Source organism: Lichenostomus cassidix, chromosome 2 (assembly GCF_008360975.1).
Source record: "Lichenostomus cassidix isolate B80296 chromosome 2, HeHo_3.0, whole genome shotgun sequence".
NCBI lineage: Eukaryota > Metazoa > Chordata > Aves > Passeriformes > Meliphagidae > Lichenostomus > Lichenostomus cassidix.
This window is the reverse complement of record NC_139482.1, coordinates 48,532,168-48,552,819: the sequence shown is the minus strand read 5'-3', so window position 1 is coordinate 48,552,819 and position 20,652 is coordinate 48,532,168. Positions and strand designations below refer to the sequence as shown.

Here is a 20,652-nt window from a genome sequence, read left to right as displayed (position 1 = left end):
AAGTTGTTGTTCCACATAGAGTCATAATAAATGTTGGAAAGGTGGTGCAACTCTAACTATGGAAGTGTGTCTTCTCCAAACCTTTTCAGAGGGATCTAAATGAAGGTAGCATCTTCAAAGCAATCTGTTCCTCTCTAGAATTTCTCTTCTAGATGTGCTGTAATTTGCACATATTTCTGTTAAATCAATATACAGTATAAAATTCAATTATAAAAAAGACAAACAGAGGAAAAAGCCCATAAAATCTCTCATAGTTTTGGGAAATATACAGTGATGTTATTTGGAACTGATAACTGTAGTTATGAAATTATTATCCATTTTCATTCAAGAAGTACTTAACCAGGCACCAAATATTTATGAATTTTTTTCTCATCTAGTGCTTTTGGAGGCACAAATATTACCATGTTCTTTTAAATTGAATGTCATAGCATGAAACTGGTCCAATCATCAATATTTATTCAGGAGAAGTTGTTTGAAAAGTGCAAAATTACTTTTGTAACAACTCTGATCAAGATAAGAGTACTCTTGCTTATATGGTGCTAATTGTAAGAATTAAATGCAAGCGTTATAAAATCCAGGCCTTTCTAGATTCACAATATTGTTATGCTACTGTTCAAAAGGGCTGTAGCAAGGGCAGTAATGTGTAAATACTGGGTTATTATCTTGCTTCATGTAGTACGCAGCTGGGTAAATCAGGTTGTTAATAAGGTAGTTTTTAAAAAGAGGTAAATTTTTTTTTCTGCTGCGGACAGGAACATAATTTGGTCTAACACGGCTGTACTTAGTGAGGGGTAGTAGTGTGAGGGGAGGATTTTCCTGAGGGTGCATTGAGATTGCAGTAGACAAATGTGTTGCTGTTTCTCTCGATTAATGTTCTCTTTCTGAAGAGGAGGTTATCTATGGGCAGAGGGCTTGGACGTTTAAAGGGTGTTTGCTTTTTTCCTTTTCCTTGTTGCATGTCTCATGTATGTCATATGGGCTTTACTTGTTTTAGATTTGATGTGTAACAAACTGCAGGAAAATTCAGCATGACACTTTGATCTCCCTGATGTCACTCAGGAGGAACTGAAATTGTAGGATGGGATTATATCTCTGAAACTGCTAATAAAGCTGAAGAGGTTAGTGTGGGGTTAAACCCTGTGGTTAAACCCTAATAATGAGAGAAGGAAGTGCTTCTGTTCGCTTGTGGCTCTTGGGGACCCCATTTCAAATTGTATATCTGACTGGCAGAATCCCTGGTGTGAGTGTACCTTGTCTTCATTATTATTATTGATCATATATTCTTTTTTTATTTTAAGAAGTATAATTTCTTTCCACACTACAGAAAAACACGATTTTGAGAACTAAACACTTCTTTCAAAGTAGAATTGAGCTTGAGTTTCCCACTACACAAGTTGCTATGAATTTGCAGAGGGACTTCTATATGGTAGGAGCCAGCCTTTGCCTGATGTTAAAAAAACCCCTTTTTTTGCCTTTGATCCATGTCTGTATTCCCCTGACTCATCCACAAGGGGGACATAGTTCTAAACAAATACACAGCTCGTGGTTGTTTTTGAATATGCACATTCCTAACCCTTCTTATTATAAATGATTCACTTGGAATGCCTTGGGACAATCTCAAAACTGTGCATGCAGTCACTAAGGAAACTCTTTGACAGGAATGTAGAAAAATGCATTTTTTAAAAATCACTATTTTTGTTTTGGGGAGCTTTCTTTCTTTGTTTACTGATGGATATGAATTTGCTCACCTGAGTGTTGTAAGTGACTTCTGATTACTCATGTATATGCACGTGCAGAAGAGATCATTATGTTTTGTTGTTTTCCAAAGAATATTACTTCGGTCTTCTTGAGAATGGACTGACATTTCTCCATGTGCTTCAGACATAGCTGGAGCTATCTGGTAATTAATCTAGAGGAAGTGGTAATGAGCATTTCTCCCTCCCTATGTCTATCTTCTTTCCTAATAATTAGTTCTTTGTGAAACAAAGATTTGAATTAGAGGACAGCAATACATGGGCTTATATAACAACTTGGCTTGACTTCTGAACTCCAGAAACAGAGTTTTCAGTTTGTATTACAATTATGTTCTAGGGCTCTTAGAAAAACAGGACATATGATTGAAGCTGAGTTGATTGTGGGATCTGAGATTCTTTCTAACCTTCTGGTATTCAAAAATGCAAGCCTACAGGCAAGCAAACCCTCCTGAAAGGGAGAGAATGCAATCTAAAAATTATATTTCATTTTATAACCAGTTTTGAGTGGAAGCACTCACTTTGCATTGTCTGGCTGAGTTTGAATTTTGGAAAGGGACCTTGGTACTTGGTTGAGCAGAGCTGCCCTGATTACTGACTAAAGAAAGAAAACTGTCACTGTAGCCTCTTTCTTCATTCACTAGCAAGCCTTGAATTTTCCTGTAAGATGTTAATACCAAATGTCTTTTTCTGCTCGGTATTTAAAATATAATTCTGCTTGTATAGCTATTCAGTATTAGAAATGAAAGAGCAAGATATCATCTCTCTTTTCACCTAGCTGTAAATATTATATTGATGAACATTATTTTCCAGAATAAATTGCTGTGAGTTTACCTAAAATTACTCCCCAAGCCCACTCAGATGACTCATATCATCCACAGGAGACCAAATTAGATTGTCATAAATAATGTGCTTCACATTTATGTTTATTTCTCAGCATCTTTTTTGAAATTGTTCTTGTGAATGAGTGACATTTTTCCTATGTACATTTGAAGCTTGCTTTATTAGTTCATTTTCTACTTAAAAATCTCAAATATCTAAATACAGATTTTTCCATCAACCCAGCAGGGAAGACATGGTATTTAAAAATTTCTAGCCATGTGAGATTTCTGGAATCTTCTGTAAGTTCTGAATCTACCAGTTGTGTTTAGAATTGACGCCACCTTGGCAAAGGTTTGTTAAATCTATTCCCAAAATACCTACAGGTGAAAATCTGTAGAGCCCTGAGTATCTTTTTTTAATCCTTTGTAATCCTTGCAGTTAAAAAGCTTTTTCCAGTAGCTAACCTAAACCTTATCTGCTTGAAATTTAGCTAATCTTTTATTGTCCTGTCTCCCCACTAGACATGGGAATGACTGGTTACCTTTCTCTTCAAAGCAACCCTTTACATTCTGTCATCGCTTCTCCTGTGATCCTCTTTAGTTTCCTTTTTTTTCTCCTCACAGATCTTTTATTTCACGTAGCTCCCCTCTGCTCTCTCATTTGGCTTCATCCTTCTCAAATTTGAACGCAGCATTGCAACTGAAATCTCAACAGTATTGAACAGAATAAATAATTGTCATCCTTATCTGGCATAGGGTATTTCTGTTAATGCATCTCAAAGTGATAGCTGCCTTTATGTATCATCCTAGAAATGAGTCAATGGTCTGTGTTCGTCTGGCACTTTAAATCCTTTTCTTCAGAATTGTTGCCTACACTAATTTCTCAGTTTTGCACTTGATTTAGCCTTAATAAATGCAATACTTTGCTTTTTTCTTTGCACATTTTTCATTGGTGACATTGGATTATCTCTTCTTTCTTTTACTGTAATAGCAAGCCATTCCAGCTTGATGTCATCTGTATGTTTTGTGTGTGCTGACCTAACCCTTTGATGAAAATAATTAATAGAACTGGACTTCTGCAGGGTCTGAGCTGAAACAGTCTACTGTGACACAGAGCTGCTGACAAAAATCTGTTGTAATTTTGCCCCTTTATTATCAACAGTAAGTGCTCTGCAGCATAAACTGTTCCAAGCTGGCAGCAACAAATCTTCAGTTTGTGACACCTGGTGCAACCTTTCAAGACGGTGTTCTGCATGAAAGTACATTTTATAGTCAAACAGAACGACTTGATCAAAATCTCCATCATCAATTGGTTGTTTGCTTTGAAAAAGTGTCGCTGGCAATCCAAAGACACTAAATCAGCCTAGATGTTCCTCAAGGGATTATATGATTGACACATCTATGTAAAATGAAGGCTTGTCTTATTGAAATGCTTCTTCTACCCCGTGTTCTAAAAAGATTTCCATGACTTCAGTTTGTCTAACACAACGAGGGAAGCAGCTACAACATGAAGAAATTACGAACAGCTGTGCCAAGGTCAGGCAATGTGTCCCTCCCTCTGCCCCTTGATCCTGTCTCCAGTTGTTTGTGGTCAGTAGCGATGCCTCAGTAAAATCACATGTACAAAAGCAGGCATACAAAAATGGTTGTTCCTCCTCACCTCTTTTCCCCAGGTAATTTCTGTTTCCAATGGTTTATGGTCTCAAGAGCTTTCCTAAACAGAGGTAATACTGTCGTATAGAAAACTATTCCTGCTTTTGTACAGATAATTTGATTGATTCAAATCCACAATCTCACATTTATCTGGATTAAATTTAGCTCATTTTCTTCAATCTTTGCTAGATTCAGAGCAAAAGGTAGGATGCAGAAGTCTGACATTTTCAAAGTAGGCACTGTCCAAAATCTCCCCTCCCTGCAATTCTTTGCTCTATGCACTGCATACTGCAGTCTCAAACTTTATGTATTGATCTGGCCTGACTTGTTTAATCTGAGCACAAGGACAGTAATATTGATGAGGAGAATGTGAAATATTTGCCCTCTATATGGCAGCTGTACCAGTAATTACACTCCCTTTCATCAAAATATATCTGAATAGTGTCACTGTAAATCCTCATTCATTGTCAAATGATTTCCTTGTTACTGTTGCTGCTTTCCTCCCATTTTTTAGCTACATCTCTAAGGGAGTGTTTTTTTATTGGATTAATTTTAGATGTTACATTGAACTTGTTTTTTCTTAGTTCCTGAACTTTTGGAATAGTATGTGTCACGTATTTTATACTGAACTTAGCATGCAAGCTTGAATTATCTATGAGAAACTTTTTTTTACCCCCCCGTTTTTTTGTTGCTTTGTTTTTGTGAGTGGGTAGGTTGGTTGGCTGGTTGGTTGTTTTTTTGGGCTTATTAATTACCTGGGGAATTAGCAGTGAGATGGGACGGCAAAGGCTTGTCTCTAGCTGCACTCACCATTATAACCACATTGGCAGAATGCTCCTTGCAGCGCTACCACCCAGACAAAGGGAGGCAGACAGTTCTAGCACAACTGTTTGCCATCTCTGACCGATGCAGCCTTACTAAATTCTAACATTTTGCAGATATTGCTTTACTTTTGGGCATGTGGGGGTTGGTTTCAGTTTGCCGTTACCTCCCTTGTTTTATTTTTTCCCTGCAGGCTTATAGCTCATAAACCTATCCTAGCAAAAGTTTATAGTAAGGACCTGATATAAAACTCCCCCTGTTGACTGCAAAATTAGTTTCAGGTTATTGCATCTTACCACTTTTTTTCTTTTTTTTGCTTGTTAGTTTTCTGCTGGATTAGCTAATTGAACAGGTCCATCGAGGGGTCAAAGAAGTGTAGAGTCAGAAGGAAGGGAAGCAAAGTGTGACGGGATAAAGGGAGGGAGCTGCTTGCTCCTGTACCTATTTTGGTAGCAGTAAAACTATACAGGCTTTGCAATCTTGTCAAATTGCACCCTAAAATTTGCTGATTTACATGTTGGTTTTCCCAGTCACTGGAAATAATGATCTTCCAGGGAGTATTAAGCCACAGTGAACTTTAAGCCAATTTATTTCTGAATGAGAGCATTCCCATAGGTATGTAACATGCTTTAGTTTCTGCATGCTAATTTCACGCCTTTGGACTCCTTAACTTCTCAGTGGTCCCCCACCTAGATCTGTCCCATCTATGTTATTGTTATTATTTTGAATTTAAAAATGAAGGGGAATCTGAAAAAACACAAATAAGGCTAGAAAAGTGCTTCAAGAGTTTGCAGCTCTTACACATCTAATCTTCCTCACTGTCTAAGCACTGTGTCTAAGCCGAATTCTGAACACGGCAGTGGCAGATCTCTGCCATCACGCTTTTCCTAGACAATTGTAGATTTCTGTTCAGCACAGATGCACATTACAGCAACTACTTGGGCTATTTTGACATGATGCCACGCACCCTCTTTTACAGTGGCATTCTAAGGCAAGTTAATCCCAGCACAACGTGACAAGAGCACTCCAAAGGCAGGGAACTCACTGGAGGTCGGTGTTGTGCTCCTCTACTTCTCTTGCTCTGCACCCGAGTGGAAGGGGGTGGGGGCGGTGGCAGCGGGTAGTGAACCATGGTGACAGATCTGACAGCTGCAGAAGCAAGAAGCTTAGGCTTTGAGACAAAGCTCTGCATCCCAGCCATCTGGGCGGCAGCTCTTTTTCCTTGGCTTTGCTGGTGGGTGTTGCCACTCCGACTGCTGGGGCATGGGCTGCTGCCTGTGAGAGTGTGCAGGCTCTTCATCTGCTATTAGGTTGTGAGTATCTGCTTGCTACCATATGGCTGCATTGAAAAGAGGCAGAGAGGAGAATAAGCTGTAAAGCAACAGTAAAAATTCTGTTCAATGCTCTTCCACGGTGAGAGGGCTGCTGGCTCACCCTCCTCTTCCCCCAAGTCCTTACAGTGACTGGTTTAAATAGATACACCTGCCTCCATTCAGCCCCTGTCACTTCCCCACTGAACTACTCCATGCAAAGACGCTTCCCTGCTTGACACTCTGGATCTTGTATGATTCAGGGTGCTCTTACCCTCTGCTACTGGAAACAGGAGTCTAAGAATAGAATTAAGAGGGATAGGGTTTGCTTTGATGGAGATGTTTGGAAACTTTTCCCAAACTTGCTGCGTTGATCTGGTGAGGAGGTGGGAGCTCTTTTGTCCTCTGAAAGAAGCAAATTCCCTCACACTACAATAGGAGAGAATCATGTAGCGGCATCACCACCAACAAAAAGAGGATATTTTGCAATATAATAGTGGTCTATATGGCTAAAGAAGATCAAATGCTTTCCTTGTTCCCCATGGAACTAATAAAGAAAGGCAAGTTGAGGAGTCTAGGATAATTATTTAGTCATCTTAAATATTTATGAGCTACAGAATGTGCTACATGCAATTTAACAGGGACTTGACAATTGCAGCATACATCATCTTGTTTCACAGGGGCTAAAAATACTTAATCTTACTCGTTTAAAATAAAAGCATTAATCCTAAATATGTTTCAAGCTAAGAACGAAGCTGTAAACTGTGAGAGGAAGGAAAAGAAGTTGTTTGGATTTTTTTTTTTAATCATTGTGAAGGTGAAGGTTGGTGAAAACACTGCAGGAATAAAAGTTTTGTTGAGATTTTATGTGAGCTCTCTGGGAGTGGTGATGGTGGTATGGGGTGTGCAGTTCTTGATATTAAATAGTTTGCCATTGGCTTCACCAAGATCTGGATTTTTTTTTTCTGTTTAGTAGGCTGGAAAAGAGATTTTCCAGCTTTGTTTTGGTGACAATAAAATAATTGCTGCAAATCCAAAGAATCAGTTACAGTGGGATAACTCTCCCCATGCCATCTCTTTATAATACTCAGGAGTCACAAATCCATAACACAAAGTATCTTCTCTCACTTTATCTGGTTTTCACTTGGGATTCTGTTCCATGTGTCACTTGATGATGCATAGCCAGTAGTGGAGAAATTTACATTGAAGGACAGCTTCCATTGGCTATGGAATTCAGACACAGGAGAACTCAGGTTTTCTGGAACATGCTGCTTTATTTTAGGCAGTACAAGTACTTGAACAGATTTTCCGAATTTGGGATTTCATAATTTCTGCCTACATCTGAATCTCCAAATTAGTAGCAGTAGTAATAATAAAACCTTGGTTACACGGGCTTATAGTAGGTAGAATACTTTGTTAGTTCATTTTGCTGAGTGCAACACTGATGTGGAAGAGACCTATAATGTCTCTTTTTCTTATTTCCTCTCAAGTTGCACAGTAGACAAGTTTGTAAGCATGATTGGATTTGATCTTATGTATTTTTCTCCATTTTCAGCTCTCTGTGCAATCAGTATGCTTGAAAATGTTTCAGTGATGCTGAATTTGGCAGCCTACTTAAATTTTGGCTCTTCATTTTGGCAGTTGTCTTCATCCATTGTGATAGCTCAAGAATGGCCAGGATTAGAGCTACCAGGCACTTGGGATTCCTCAGACATATCTTCCTTTTCTGCCACGAAATTTTGTCTAGGAGGAATTTGAATGCCTTGGTGTGGCTAGCACAGGTTTTTCCCATGAGAAATTTTCTTGTGTTTTATAAATAAAGATAAAGTTTGGATGCTGTTGGAACAGTGTCCCAGAACTTGGACGGTGCAGGCCTGGGTGACTTTTGAGAACTCTATATATGTGATGAAATCAAAACAGTAAAGGTCATTCTTTCTTGCCACTGAGAACTGATGCATTCATTACTCTGCTAGCTGCTCAACAGCGACACCTTGGCATTAGGGTAGGATGCATCTCTATGTGCGCATCTAGAGTAAATGTGCTTGCTTTGTGATACCTGGGATTCAGTGTGGATGTGCATATTAAATGCACAGAGGCACGTCCAGAAAACCAAGTGCTCTGAGAGCATCTTTGCTGAACAGATGTGCATTTGCTGCTTAGTATCCCAGGACACACACGAGCTATGTGTGTAGCACAAGCACTGAGGAGCTGCCTGGTACTAGAATTCCTTGTCTGACTGCAGATAGTCAGCACATGCACTGATTTATGCTCAGAAATCCATGGTCATGCTCTGAAGACAGTCTCTGTGTTGCATCAGCTATAACTTATGCATATTGCACAATCTGCATTGGAAATGATCATGGAGAACAAATGTTCTCCTCCCTAGCATCTAAAATACTTGCTGTCTTTTGTGCATAATGCACAGTGTCATATGCTTTCACAGAAATGTAAGGGTTTTAATTTATTAGAAGGAAAATGCAGACAGTGTACTAAAATGGGAAAGACATCGATTTTGATCCAGTGTAAATTGCATAGGTGGGCTGAATGTGCTGTACATTGAACATCTCAGAGCAGGGAGCCCAGGAGGTTGCTTATGTTGCAGCTCACTTTACATTGCTGCAAAGTGGAGGGTTTCAAACAGAACACTTGCTGCATACCATGGTACGTGCTCACATCTTTCTGTCTCGGTGGCAGCAGCAACAGTGGAATCTAGAGCTTGGTGCAAAAAAGAGAGACAGAAAAGATGAGGGAAAGCAAAATGTGCTTTCCAATTAGATAATGGCAAATATCATACTTGTACTTGTGGAGGGTCAGAAAGGTAACAGCTGAAGGAGTCAAATAATAGACAAATTGATGATGGTAACTAAGAAAATTTAAAAGGGACTCAATCTCTCTCTCACTGATAAAGCTGTTTGAGGTGCAGTAGATCAATTTAGCCATGGCTGTTGTTAGGAAATTGCTCTTGTTTGATGTTTCACAAGCAGATCATGCAGTTTCCTAGGAAACATCTTTTCCCACTTAAAATCTAATTTTCTTACATTGCTAGAACTGATGAGTCACCCTGCCTGGCTTTTGCTTACTTCCCTTTACCTATTAAAATGTTCTCACCAGGTAGAAATCCAGGGATTTGTTAGTCTTCATCACCTGGTTGTTCAATTAACTCTTCTGGTTCCTCTCTGTTATCAGACAGTGTGCTTGATATGATGAGACTAAAGTCATAGGTTAGAAGACAATCAGAATTTGAAATAAATCATGGATCTCTTAATAGGACATGCCTCCTAAACTGGGAAGACTTCCCATACTGAATAATGTTTCTACTATGATCCACCATGAAATTCTCCATGTTCCTTTGCCAGTAACATGCCATCGTGTTTTCATTATTGTTTTGTTAAATAGTCCCTTATTCAGCTTATTTATGAATGAGCTTCAGCTTAGCAATGACAATTGCAGGCAGTTACTGCCACAAAATAGGTAGGTTCTGTTAAATATTGCAAGTCCTGTTTAAAATCTGAAAGCCTCACTTCTTGGTTGAGATGCTGAATTTTAGGCTTATGTAATGAATAGCACTTAGAATGGAAAGTTGACAGAGAAAGAGGGAAAGTTTATTCATGGCTGTGGTCAGGGGAGCAGAGGTCAAAGAACAGGTTGGCAGCCTGAGTTTTCAGTGACTGGTGGAATTAATTCCAGTTTCCCGATACAAAGGAAAATGCTACAATTTACATCTACCTGTTGTTTGGGCTATATATAAAATCCTTGTAGTTTGCAGATGCCTAATGAGCCCCTGCGGCTACATCATTAATAAAAGGTTGGTCCAGCAGAATATAGCTTCCATAAAAATTCTCTATGGGCTAGAATCCTTACCCTTTTTCCATATGCAGTTGTTCCAGAATCAGTATTCCTGCCATTTCCCAGTGCCTCTGATGCCTCAGTTGTCAGTATCCCACTGATGTGCCAAACCCTAGATGGTAATGCTGTGAAGCTTCAGCTGCTGACAAATGGCTTTCTATTCAAAGGTCAATCTCTCTGCAAGAGTAAGGCTCAATGTGACTCTACATCCTAAGAAGAGGATGGGTAAAATCCATAATTCCCCATCGTAACTTTGTTTCAAACTTATAAAACTATCTGGTTTAAGATTTTGGTGTAGTTATTTATTATTGGATTACGTACTTGTCTCTTATTGTGTATCTATTTGTCTCTGCTAGCACATGGCTTGTTCAGCTGCAGCTGGTGAGTGGGTGGCCTTATCATATCAAGCTATGCATAATGCTTAAAAAATTTGGTAGGTTCATCTCTTGCATTGGCTTGCATTGGTTTTATTTATATTTCCTAAATATTAAAATTTAGAAGTAATGACCATGGCTTTCAAGCAGCAGTTTCAAACTATGGTTTCAAAGCAGTTTCTCTAAATTAATACTAGATTATTAAGTCTGTGGAAATGATTCTTACACACTAATGATCTTATAGACTCTTAAAAGCTGTTTGTCTTTTTCTTAATTAAAAGCTTTGACTTCTTCTGATCAGTTCAATTAAAGTAGGCCTTTCAAGCTAAATTTCAAGTTATTGATGATAGTTTTGAGAATTTTAGGGACTAGAAGACTGAGTGTCAGCAGGACACAGGCTAAAGAACTTCACCTGGCACAAGGAGCAGCAAGGTTCAGTCCATACATTTCTAGTTTGATGGCTGTGTTTGTACCTGAAAGGCACGTGCAGCATTGACAGAAAGACTTTATGTGACTCAGACTTCAGTAAGCGTAACTTATTTGGGTATAAAGGAACTGTACAGATTGCACGTTTGCTTTGAAACTTGCAAACGTGAAAGATGACCTTCATTCAGAGTTTGGACTTTTGGAAAATTTTGTGTGGAAAAGTGTTGGTGGCTTTGATTGTTGTTTTTTTTTTTTTTCTTTTTTTTTAATGAGTTACGGGAAAGGATAGAGAGCATAGAGGCAGGGGAATAATAAAAAGGACATGCTTTAATGTTGTCATTGCTAAAAGTAGTATTTGCTAAACATAAATATTCACCCAGGCTCTGGGACTCACCCTTGATGAGGGAAAATACATTGAGTCATACGCAAGCCATTGATTGCAGGCATTTGCTGAGGCCATTTGCCATAAATTAACTTCTGTGCTATGCTACAATAAACTCAGTATAACTTTCCTACTCTTTTAAATGAGGAAACAAGGTGGATCAAAACTCTGGCAGCAGAATCCACTGCTTCCAAGTCAAATGAGGAAACTACTGGCAATTTAGGACAACTGGCTGCTGTATTACACTTTTATTCTGCTGGTGATGTTTGAGTGCACTTGTATCTTAGCTCTCTGTCTCCTCCTTGATTAACAATTGTGGTATACTGCTATGTGCTGCCTATGTGGCATCTGGTTCAGGTGTCTGTCACTTCAGGGGCTGGTTTGCTCTGGGTACAATATAAAATTCCAGTCTGACATCTTTAATCCTGGTCAGTGGCTCTTCATGGCCTAAAAGAGAAGGGAGTTGAATTACAGGTTTTATTTACTTATTGCTGGAAATGTGCTGAATGTCTCAGTAAAACATTTCTAATAGAGAACAAAGGCTTTTTACTGACCTGTGGATCACCAGAGTAATTCACAGTCAAAACCACTGATGCACTACAGAAGTGGAGTCCACATACCACAATTTGTTATCAAGGAGCATAGCACAAAAAGGTTAATTTATAAAACTTATGCAAAAAATCAGCACTTCTTTGTGCTCCAGTTCATGTAAACTTTTACCCTTGTTTTGATTTGCATGGGTCATTCCTGTGTGTTAAGATCAAGATGAAACAGTTGATTTTCTCTTGGTCCCTAAAAGAGAAGTAACTCTTTGCTTCCTTCGTTATCAAACCATTTCATAAGCTCCACATTTATTACTTCAAGACATGCTGCAGGCCCTGGTTCTGCCGATAATATTCATGCAATTGTTGACCAGCAACACACCATGAACATGTGGGCATAATTTATATGTATAGAACATCTAAATCCTATTAAGCTAATTAAGTCTATTGATGAAAATTCTCACCATCCGTTCCTGTTTCTTTGTCTACCCTGTTGGCAGGAAATCACTTAGCCTAACCTTAGTGTAGTTCATGCCATCTCTGTATAATCTTTACCTCTCTCACATTTGTGTAGTGAGAAGTTGTTCTTGTCCAGAGACATTCTTGAGATTCTGGAAGTAAAGCCAGACTTTACTCTTATGTATGCAGTACTGCTCTTGGAGAAAAATGGAACTACGCTCACTGTGCTAATGATATAATTATGGGGTCTCTCTTCCAGGAGTAGAAAGAAGATATTAGTTATCATAATGTGCATGAACTTGGACTTCAATGCAAAATTTATAAAGAAGACACAAATGGATCATTTCTGCTAAATAAGGTAGGTCTTGGGGAATAATAGCATGCAAAAATATGCTCAATAAATGTAACCTTTACACTCATAGAAGTGCTCTTTTTTTTTCGGAGGGGGAGTGTTTGAAGTCTTTTGCTGATTTTAAGTATTTGAAGTGTAGTTTTTGAAATTTGATCTCTCATTTAGGGATAGCAACAAATCACACAGTGTTGTTTCCACTTCTTGACTATATTATGAGAATTCCTGTAAGCAGTGAGAGGTATTCAGAATGCTACTGGGAATTCTAATCTATCATTCTGGATAACAGAAGAAAATAGAGGTTTTGAAAAAATTGTCAACCACTTTGTCAGTCCTCAATGGCCAGGCCTTTCCTGCAGCATTGCAGGTAGAACATTTTATTTCCTTTCTGATATATTGGCTTCACACAGAGTTTAAAATTTACCTTGTCATCATATTTGCACAAAAACATTACACAAGCAAGTATGGTCCTAATTGAGATAGATCTTTTTCTACCTTTGTAATTAGTTCTACAAAGGTCTTTAAAGGGGTTTACAAACTTAGATTATGCAGTGTCCCAATTGCATAAAATCTATTCCTTGTCTTTTATTCATATGCATGCTTAAGATTACTTGTCTTTGTGTGCATATGAGAATAGGTATTGATTCCTTGACAGACCATGTTAAGCAAACAAAAACCCAAAGGAAATAAGTTTTCAAGCCTTTGTGACAGGTTTTGCTGTGTTTGCTGTGTTTGGAGATGAATGATTTGAGATGAAATGGAGGAACCTCAAAGAATTAGTGAGATATAAGTTTTCACCAAGGTGAAAAAGTTCCAGTATCTTTCTAGGTTTGTCCTGGAAGCAAACATTCTGAGTCTGCATAACTGAATGGCTAATTTGCCAGTTTAAAATGGGTATGTTCAAAACTTCCTGCTCTTGGGATATGTATACATCAGCACTATTCTTCAACATTTTGCTTCCCCCCCCCCCCCATTTCTTCCTGCCCTAGGAGATGTAAAGTAGGATGAAATATGATTTCATAGGAGCAACATGCAGAGTTACCATACACAGATAATGCTACTATAATGGTCAAAATAAGTGGGAACATTTCAGAATTGAAATTCCCAAAATTAAGGATTTTCTAAGTAATAAGGACTGACTCTTTTAAGCTCAATAATGCTGTTTTAGTAGAGTCCTTGTTACTTAAGATGTGTTTTTAAGCAACTTAGAATAGCAATCCCTTCTCTTCCCTCATTTTGTTTTTGTAATATACCCTTGTACAGAAAACTATAAAAACCATCAAGGGAAACAGGCCCTTCAGGCTGATGGCTCCAAAGCCTGGTAGCAGAACAAAGGTATCAGATCTTTTTTCCCTATGTGAATGAGCACGTTCCCCAAAAGGGGAATGAAACAGTCTCCATGTTGTGGAGATCTGTGGGTGGCTTAGGATGGTGAGCCTCAGGACTCCTTTTCTGTGATCCAGGCTGAGGAGGAACATGCCACTTGCCCTTCTGCTAATTTTCTCTAGCTAATAACTCCACTATTCCTTGTAGTTCTGTGTTGTTTTAGTCCTTTTTAGTCTTTATCATAGAATGATTTGGGTTATCTAGACCCTTGTTCTGGGCAGGGACACCTTCTTCCACACTAGAACAGTGGAAGATGCTCAAAACTCCATCCAGCCTGGCCTTGGACAGTTCCAGGGTTGGGGCATGTACAACTTCTCTGGGCAACCTGTTCCAATGCTTCACCACCCCCTCAGGGAAGAATTTATTCCTAATGTATTATCTAAACTCATCCTCTTTCAGTTTAAAGCCATTGTCCTTGTCCTGCACTGTATGTCCTTGTTAAAATTCTCTCTCCAGCCTTCTTGTAGGCCCCCGTTAGACACTGGATTGTGCTCTAAGGTCTCCCTGAAGCCTTTTTTTCTCCAGGCTGAACAACCCCAGATCTCTCAGCCTGTCTTCACAGAAGAGGGGCTCCATCCTTCTGATCATCTTCGTGGCTTCCTCTGGACTCGCTTCAATGGGTCCATGTCTGACTTACACTGGGCGCCCCAGAGCTGGCTGCAGCCCTCCAGGTGGGATCTCATGAGAGTGAGGTACAAGGTGAAATTCACCTGTGACCTGCTGGCCACTCTTCCTTTGGTGCACCTCAGGACCCTTTTGGCCTGGCTGTATACCATTTTCAACTCTTCAGTGGGTGGTTTTCACTGCTTAATACCTTTCTTTGTAATCTTGCCTTGTTCCTACAAGCCTGGAGGTTTAACTTCTGACAATGCACGTGTTCCCCACATGCTTCACCAAGTTCTTGCTCCCACTTCTCTCCACTCCTTCCTCTTGTAAGAATTCCTGCTTCCATATACCACTAACCATGTTTCTGATTCCCATTTCTCTTGTCAGCCTCCTTCCCTGCTCTTCTTCTGTTACCTCCTCTAGGAAGATCCCCAAGCATGATCATCAGTTTTGTGTGTAATAAATATTTATTCATCTAACACCTTACAATGGCTGGGTCTGATTTTAGTGAATTCGAAGGTGATCAAAATAAGAGACAAAACCTGAGTGAATTTTACAAAGCTATTTGCTGCCTCTGAGAAGATGATTTTTTGTTGTTGTTTTTGGTTTTTTTGTTTGTTTTTGTTGTTTGTTTGTTTGTTGTTGGTTTTGGTTTTTTTTTAAATTTGGTTGGTGGTTGGGTTTTTTTCCCCAGGGTATTTCTTCAGTTGTATAATTTTCAGACATCAATTTTCTGTGGAGACTGCTCTTGGTGCCCCTACTTGCATTCTGAATAGTTTTGTTTCCCAGTCCAAGATGGGATGTCTGGCAAATGCCCTTCCCCTAGGGGTCTTTTATTTCTGCTGAAAAAGGCAGAGCTGGAATTAGAGTCAATCTAACTGTCAAGGCAATGCTGCACCCAAGCTATGAGTGACCTATTAGCTAATGCGGCTATAATGCAATTTTTTTCTCTATGTTGCATTGCAATGAGGAGATAGTCTCAGCTACAATGTGTTGCAAAGTGTGGGCCATGAAAATTTACTTCACCATTGCTTAGCTTCAGGGTGAGTGCAGTAGCTGTGTACTGAATGTCCACTATTAACAAATTGTTTATAGCCCAGGTGCATCTCCAACAAAACATCGCAAATCTCAGGTACTAACTGTGTGGCAGAGACAAATATAGTCAAAATCCCCAGGGCCTTCTTACTTCCCACCTGCCAACTTCGTAATGTGGAGACCTTATCACATATAGTATGACAATGTGTGTCTTTCCCCTGAGCTTCCTTCCAGGCATTGGGACTTTGGTCATCCTTTTGCCCAGGAGACTTTATAAGCTTGACACCTTATGAGAGCATATGGAAATGAACTGCAATGCAGCATGTGGTATGAAAATGATTTTAAATTCTGTCATTATCACAGTTTAGCATTGTGGTCAGAGCTTTCCCTTAATTACTCCCTAGAGGGGGAAAACTGCTGATACTAACTAGACTGAGGCAATCTGCTAAACCCAAAGCCCTTTTTTAATTCTGAAAATTAAATATTTATTGTTCACAGGAGCATTTTGTTAAAAATTAAAAAAAAAAAAAAGAAAAGAGAGAGAGAAAGAAAAAAACAAGCTTGTGGGGTTTAGTTCATTGCCTCTTGGGTGTGGGTTGGCAGATATGGATGTGCATTGCTTCAAGAGGCCAGATTCCCTGTTGGCAAAAGCAATCAGAGATCTGACTCTAGACAGGTTGAGAAGGTAAATTTTAGTTATGTATATTACGAGACTGCATGGTCCTGAAAGTTGAATTTCAGGAGCCCAGCAGCAGGCATTTGAATGCTCATCTATACTCTCTCACTTTAAAGAGACTAATTTTTTTAAACCTCAACTGCAGAGGACATTTCATGTGAACTCCACAGACTTGAGAGCATTAAATTTGATCTGAATGTCTTTGTGATATCTTAGGGCAGCATATTCTAGCCTTGATTTTAGCCTCTGCTTTCATGTGTCATCCTATGTGATGATGAAACTTTTTCCTGACTTTTCTATGCTGCTCTGTTCATAACTTCCATTTCTCTATAATGCCACGTACTCTTTTTCTCCATCTTTAAATAGCAATACAATGAATAACTGTCTTAACAAGGTGCATGTACTTTCCAAGTGAGAACTGTCCTGTGGTCATTAGCACTTAGTCTAGCAGATGACATTCTTGCCATGATGAAATCTTGGTATCATTTTTAATCTTGCTTCTAATTTGGTGCACAGTTTTGGGCAAGTCTTTTCTGCTGGCATCTGTTTCCAGTGAAGGGGAGATTATAATTGGCAGTGGTAACTCGACTGAGGTATGATCGGCATACAGGGCAAGAAGGCCCAACTACAAGAAGAGGTTAAACTGGCTGGAAGCAGGAATGCCAGAGGCAGAACAAACTCCTTGCAAGGGTGGAAAAATTCCCTTGGTGGTGAGAGAAGAAACAGCCTCAGCATCCATCTGGTGGCCATCCTGGATTGCTAGTGCTCAGGAGCCACCTTGGGCAGTGGAGCCAGGGCCGGGATGAGGTGTCCAATGCAAAAGCTCTCAGGATTCTTGCTGGTGCAAGAGTATATCAGGAATCTGCTTGAAACTCATCTTTTCAGATTCCACATCAGAACTGCATAGTGTGGTAGGACTCTGCCCATGCATTTTTTATTACATTTTTCTTTTATATTTAAGTAAAGATGTGTTTTTAATTCACCTCGAGAGATAACACAAAAATTTCTTAACACTTTTCTAAAGTTTGTCTGTTCCATGTATAGTTATCCTTTTTTCAGCATGAAGGACTCTCTTACCATATGATTTTGATGTGGTTTTGCACAAGAAAACATGAACTTTTCTGGGGCTTAGTGCTGATGGTAAAGGACAATTGAGCCAAACAGACTGAAATAAAATTCACAAGACAAACTCAACTTTTTGCAAGTTAAAATAAACTCTCAGTTCAGCTGGAAACTTTTTTCTGGAATTCAAATGTTTCTGCAGGTCTCTTTATGCAATGCAATGCTTAGCAGGCCCTTGCATGGAGAACAGACTTATCTCCTGTCCCTTCAGACTTTGCCTATTCATCTGTTGTTTGTTTTAGCTCTGCTGTCTGAATAACAAGTTCTATGTAGATAAACCAGTTTTTTTTCAAGTTTAGAAAGATTACAGTTTGGGGATTACCACAAGTATAAGAAGGGTCAGGCAAAGTGAAATTCTCGGGGACTTTGAGGAACTAGTGCAAAAGGGAATGGGTGCAACGAAAGTAGGGATGTCAGCTCTGCCTCCACAAGAGTCTATAATTTTTGTGGCTATACTCACCTATTGCAAGAAGCAATCCTAAGGAAGATGAAGGTATAAATAATTTTTATTTTGTGTTTTTAGGCTGTTTCTCAAAAGCCTTCCTTCAGGGTTTACCTTGAGATAGGAGATGTACAAAGCTCCTTGCCCATATCAAGGCTTTTCTATAAAAAGAAAATGTTTTAACTAACCCTAGACTTACAGATCCTGACACTTCCAACAACCAGAGCTTGTGTGCTGGACTTAATAGGCCTTTCTGGAAATATAGATAGGAAAGCTAAGCTTAATTGCTTCATTTAATTTTCATAATGCTTAGTAATTTTCAGTGAGTGGCTCTCAAGCCAATTTTTAATTATTTAGCAAAACATTTAAGCACATACTTTGATCCATGCTATTCATCAAAGCACTTTAGAACCTGCTTATGTGCCACTTGAACAGGTTGAAAGAGATGCTTAAGTGTCTGCTGAATAGGGAAAGTTTATAAAGTCAGGACCTTAAGAGGGAGCTGCTTGAATAAAGTGATCAGAGATAGAGGTACCAAAGTGTCCACCTCTGTCAGCCTTGCAAAGACTTGAGACCAGGGTTGAGTGCATAGCAATGTAAAAGTTCCCCTCCACTTCCCCCCACCATGCTTTGGGCAGATTTCACACACAGTCTTAGCTGGTTTTGCTCACAAATTGATTTTTGTGTGTGTGTCTGTGTAATTTCAGTGTCACCAGCCTGGCATGCCTGACACTGCAGTCTTTTTCAGAAGCAATAAGCCATGCAGTCTGATGTAGAAACAAGTCTCCATGGAGCTAATCGGCTTTGGTTTCTCGCTCTGAGCACTTGCTGGTTTTTTTCGCTTGCAGTGATACTGGAGCACTGGGTTAACTCTAACAGAACTACTGATTGACAAACTAATGTCATGAAGTTGTCTTATGAGCTAAACTATGAGAGTAACTTAAGTCTTACTGCGTCAGAGGGGCAAAAGATAAACAAGCTCACTTGGGGTTATATTAATTTTTAGATTAATCATATTTTCATTTTTCAGTGTTTAAACAGTAAATGATTTTAGGAAATCTGGGCCAGGGACTTGGCTGGGGGCACATCTCTGCTTTCCTGTTATGCTTAGGCCCAATTTTTTTATGCTGCTCTGGAATACAATGTATGTTTTCGTTAAGTCATTGAGGCAACTCAAAATTAGCCAGGCTAAGGTGATATACTGAACTTACCTAGGCTGGTTTTCTGTATGCAATCCCTGTAGCTAAAGCATATCTCCAGTGAGTAGCACAAACAAAACATATATGCTTTTTGCTCTGTGTTTAACATTTTCTTTGGTTCTTGTGATTTCCTTTGGAAAACCAAGGTGTTGTCTCTGTGTAATATCTTTAAAATTCCAGAGAAATTAAGAACCTTTTTTGGCCACAACTGCAATGAGAAAATTCATTTCACTAAGTAAGCCAAGAGGTCAGTGGGGTTTTGAGCATGTGTAGTGCATTAGATATCTTCAGGCAGGAGTTTTGCGGTATTTTATGAGAAGACACACATATTTTAAAGCACACTGGACTGCCCATACAGACTTGATGAAGAGTTAATATTGAACCTTAACTTCCAGTATCTTTGTTCACAATAGGAGCAAAATCCTCCCCCCGCCCAAAAGAAAAAAAAGGCAGAAAAAAGAAGAGGGAAATAAAAAGATAGGTTTCCAGGATAACAAAGGAGACCTGGCAGTCTATTGGTGGGATGAGTACACCAGCTGACAGGCTGATAGACTGCTACACAATCCCCAGCACACCTGTGTATGTGGAGCCACCTGCCATAGGAGTGAAAAATGTATCTTGAGTTACAGAACTGCAAACTCAGCAACACATCTGCAAGGGATCAGAGGAGTGAAATGGCCCTCATGCTAAGGTTTTGTTGCCAGAAGGTTTCTCACCTGCAGAAAAAAACCCCATGAACAACTCACTCAAAAAACAGTTTTGTCATTTTTTACAGTATTATGACCACTAGAAAATATATTACCATAATAATGAAAAATATACACACTGAAATTATTGTGTAAAGTCTATGTAAGTTGGTTGAGTCAGGTAAAAATACTCTGTCTTATATACTGCTTTACATGCAAAAAAATGCATCAGGAAAATGAAGGCTGAGGTGGAGAGTGGAGGGAACACAGGACAGGAAAATCAAGGCTTGCAGAGGGACCAAGGAGGAATCATTCCATATCTTGTATTCACTGTGGATGGCAAATGCTTCCTAGCTCTCCAACTAATACAACAGGTGTGATATGGTGCAGAAGAGATCAAGGCCATGGTCAAGGGCTAGAATCTACATAGAAATCTATTGGGTAAAATTCTCAGTTGATATTAGGAAACTGAGGGTACCCCAGTGGATGTCAAAACAGTCCTTATTCATAGAATCATGGAATGGTTTGGGTTGGAAGGGACATTAAAGACCATCTAGTTCCAACCCCCTCTACTATGGGCAGGGATAATTGATTCAAGTAATCTCACTGTAGGGAAAATTCCTACATAAACTGATATCTGCCTATTTCCTGAGCTTATGAATGCCATATTATGTTTGCCTAAAAGAATTTTATGTGACTGGCGAGCCAGTTTACACAACCCAGTGTTTTCTATCTGTGGCATGCTCCAGTGCTGCAGTGGGAATT

General features: G+C 39.2%; 1 long non-coding RNA gene across 2 annotated transcripts in view; it reads left to right on the top strand.

The window, feature by feature from the left end:
• Positions 1 to 20,652, top strand: part of LOC146441335 (uncharacterized) — a 215,949-nt gene that overhangs the window by 74,533 nt on the left and 120,764 nt on the right. For both annotated transcript variants that reach the window (XR_014849861.1, XR_014849860.1), the window contains exon 2: positions 12,646 to 12,744. This is a non-coding gene — a long non-coding RNA (uncharacterized LOC146441335). The remainder of the gene's footprint in view (positions 1 to 12,645; positions 12,745 to 20,652) is intronic.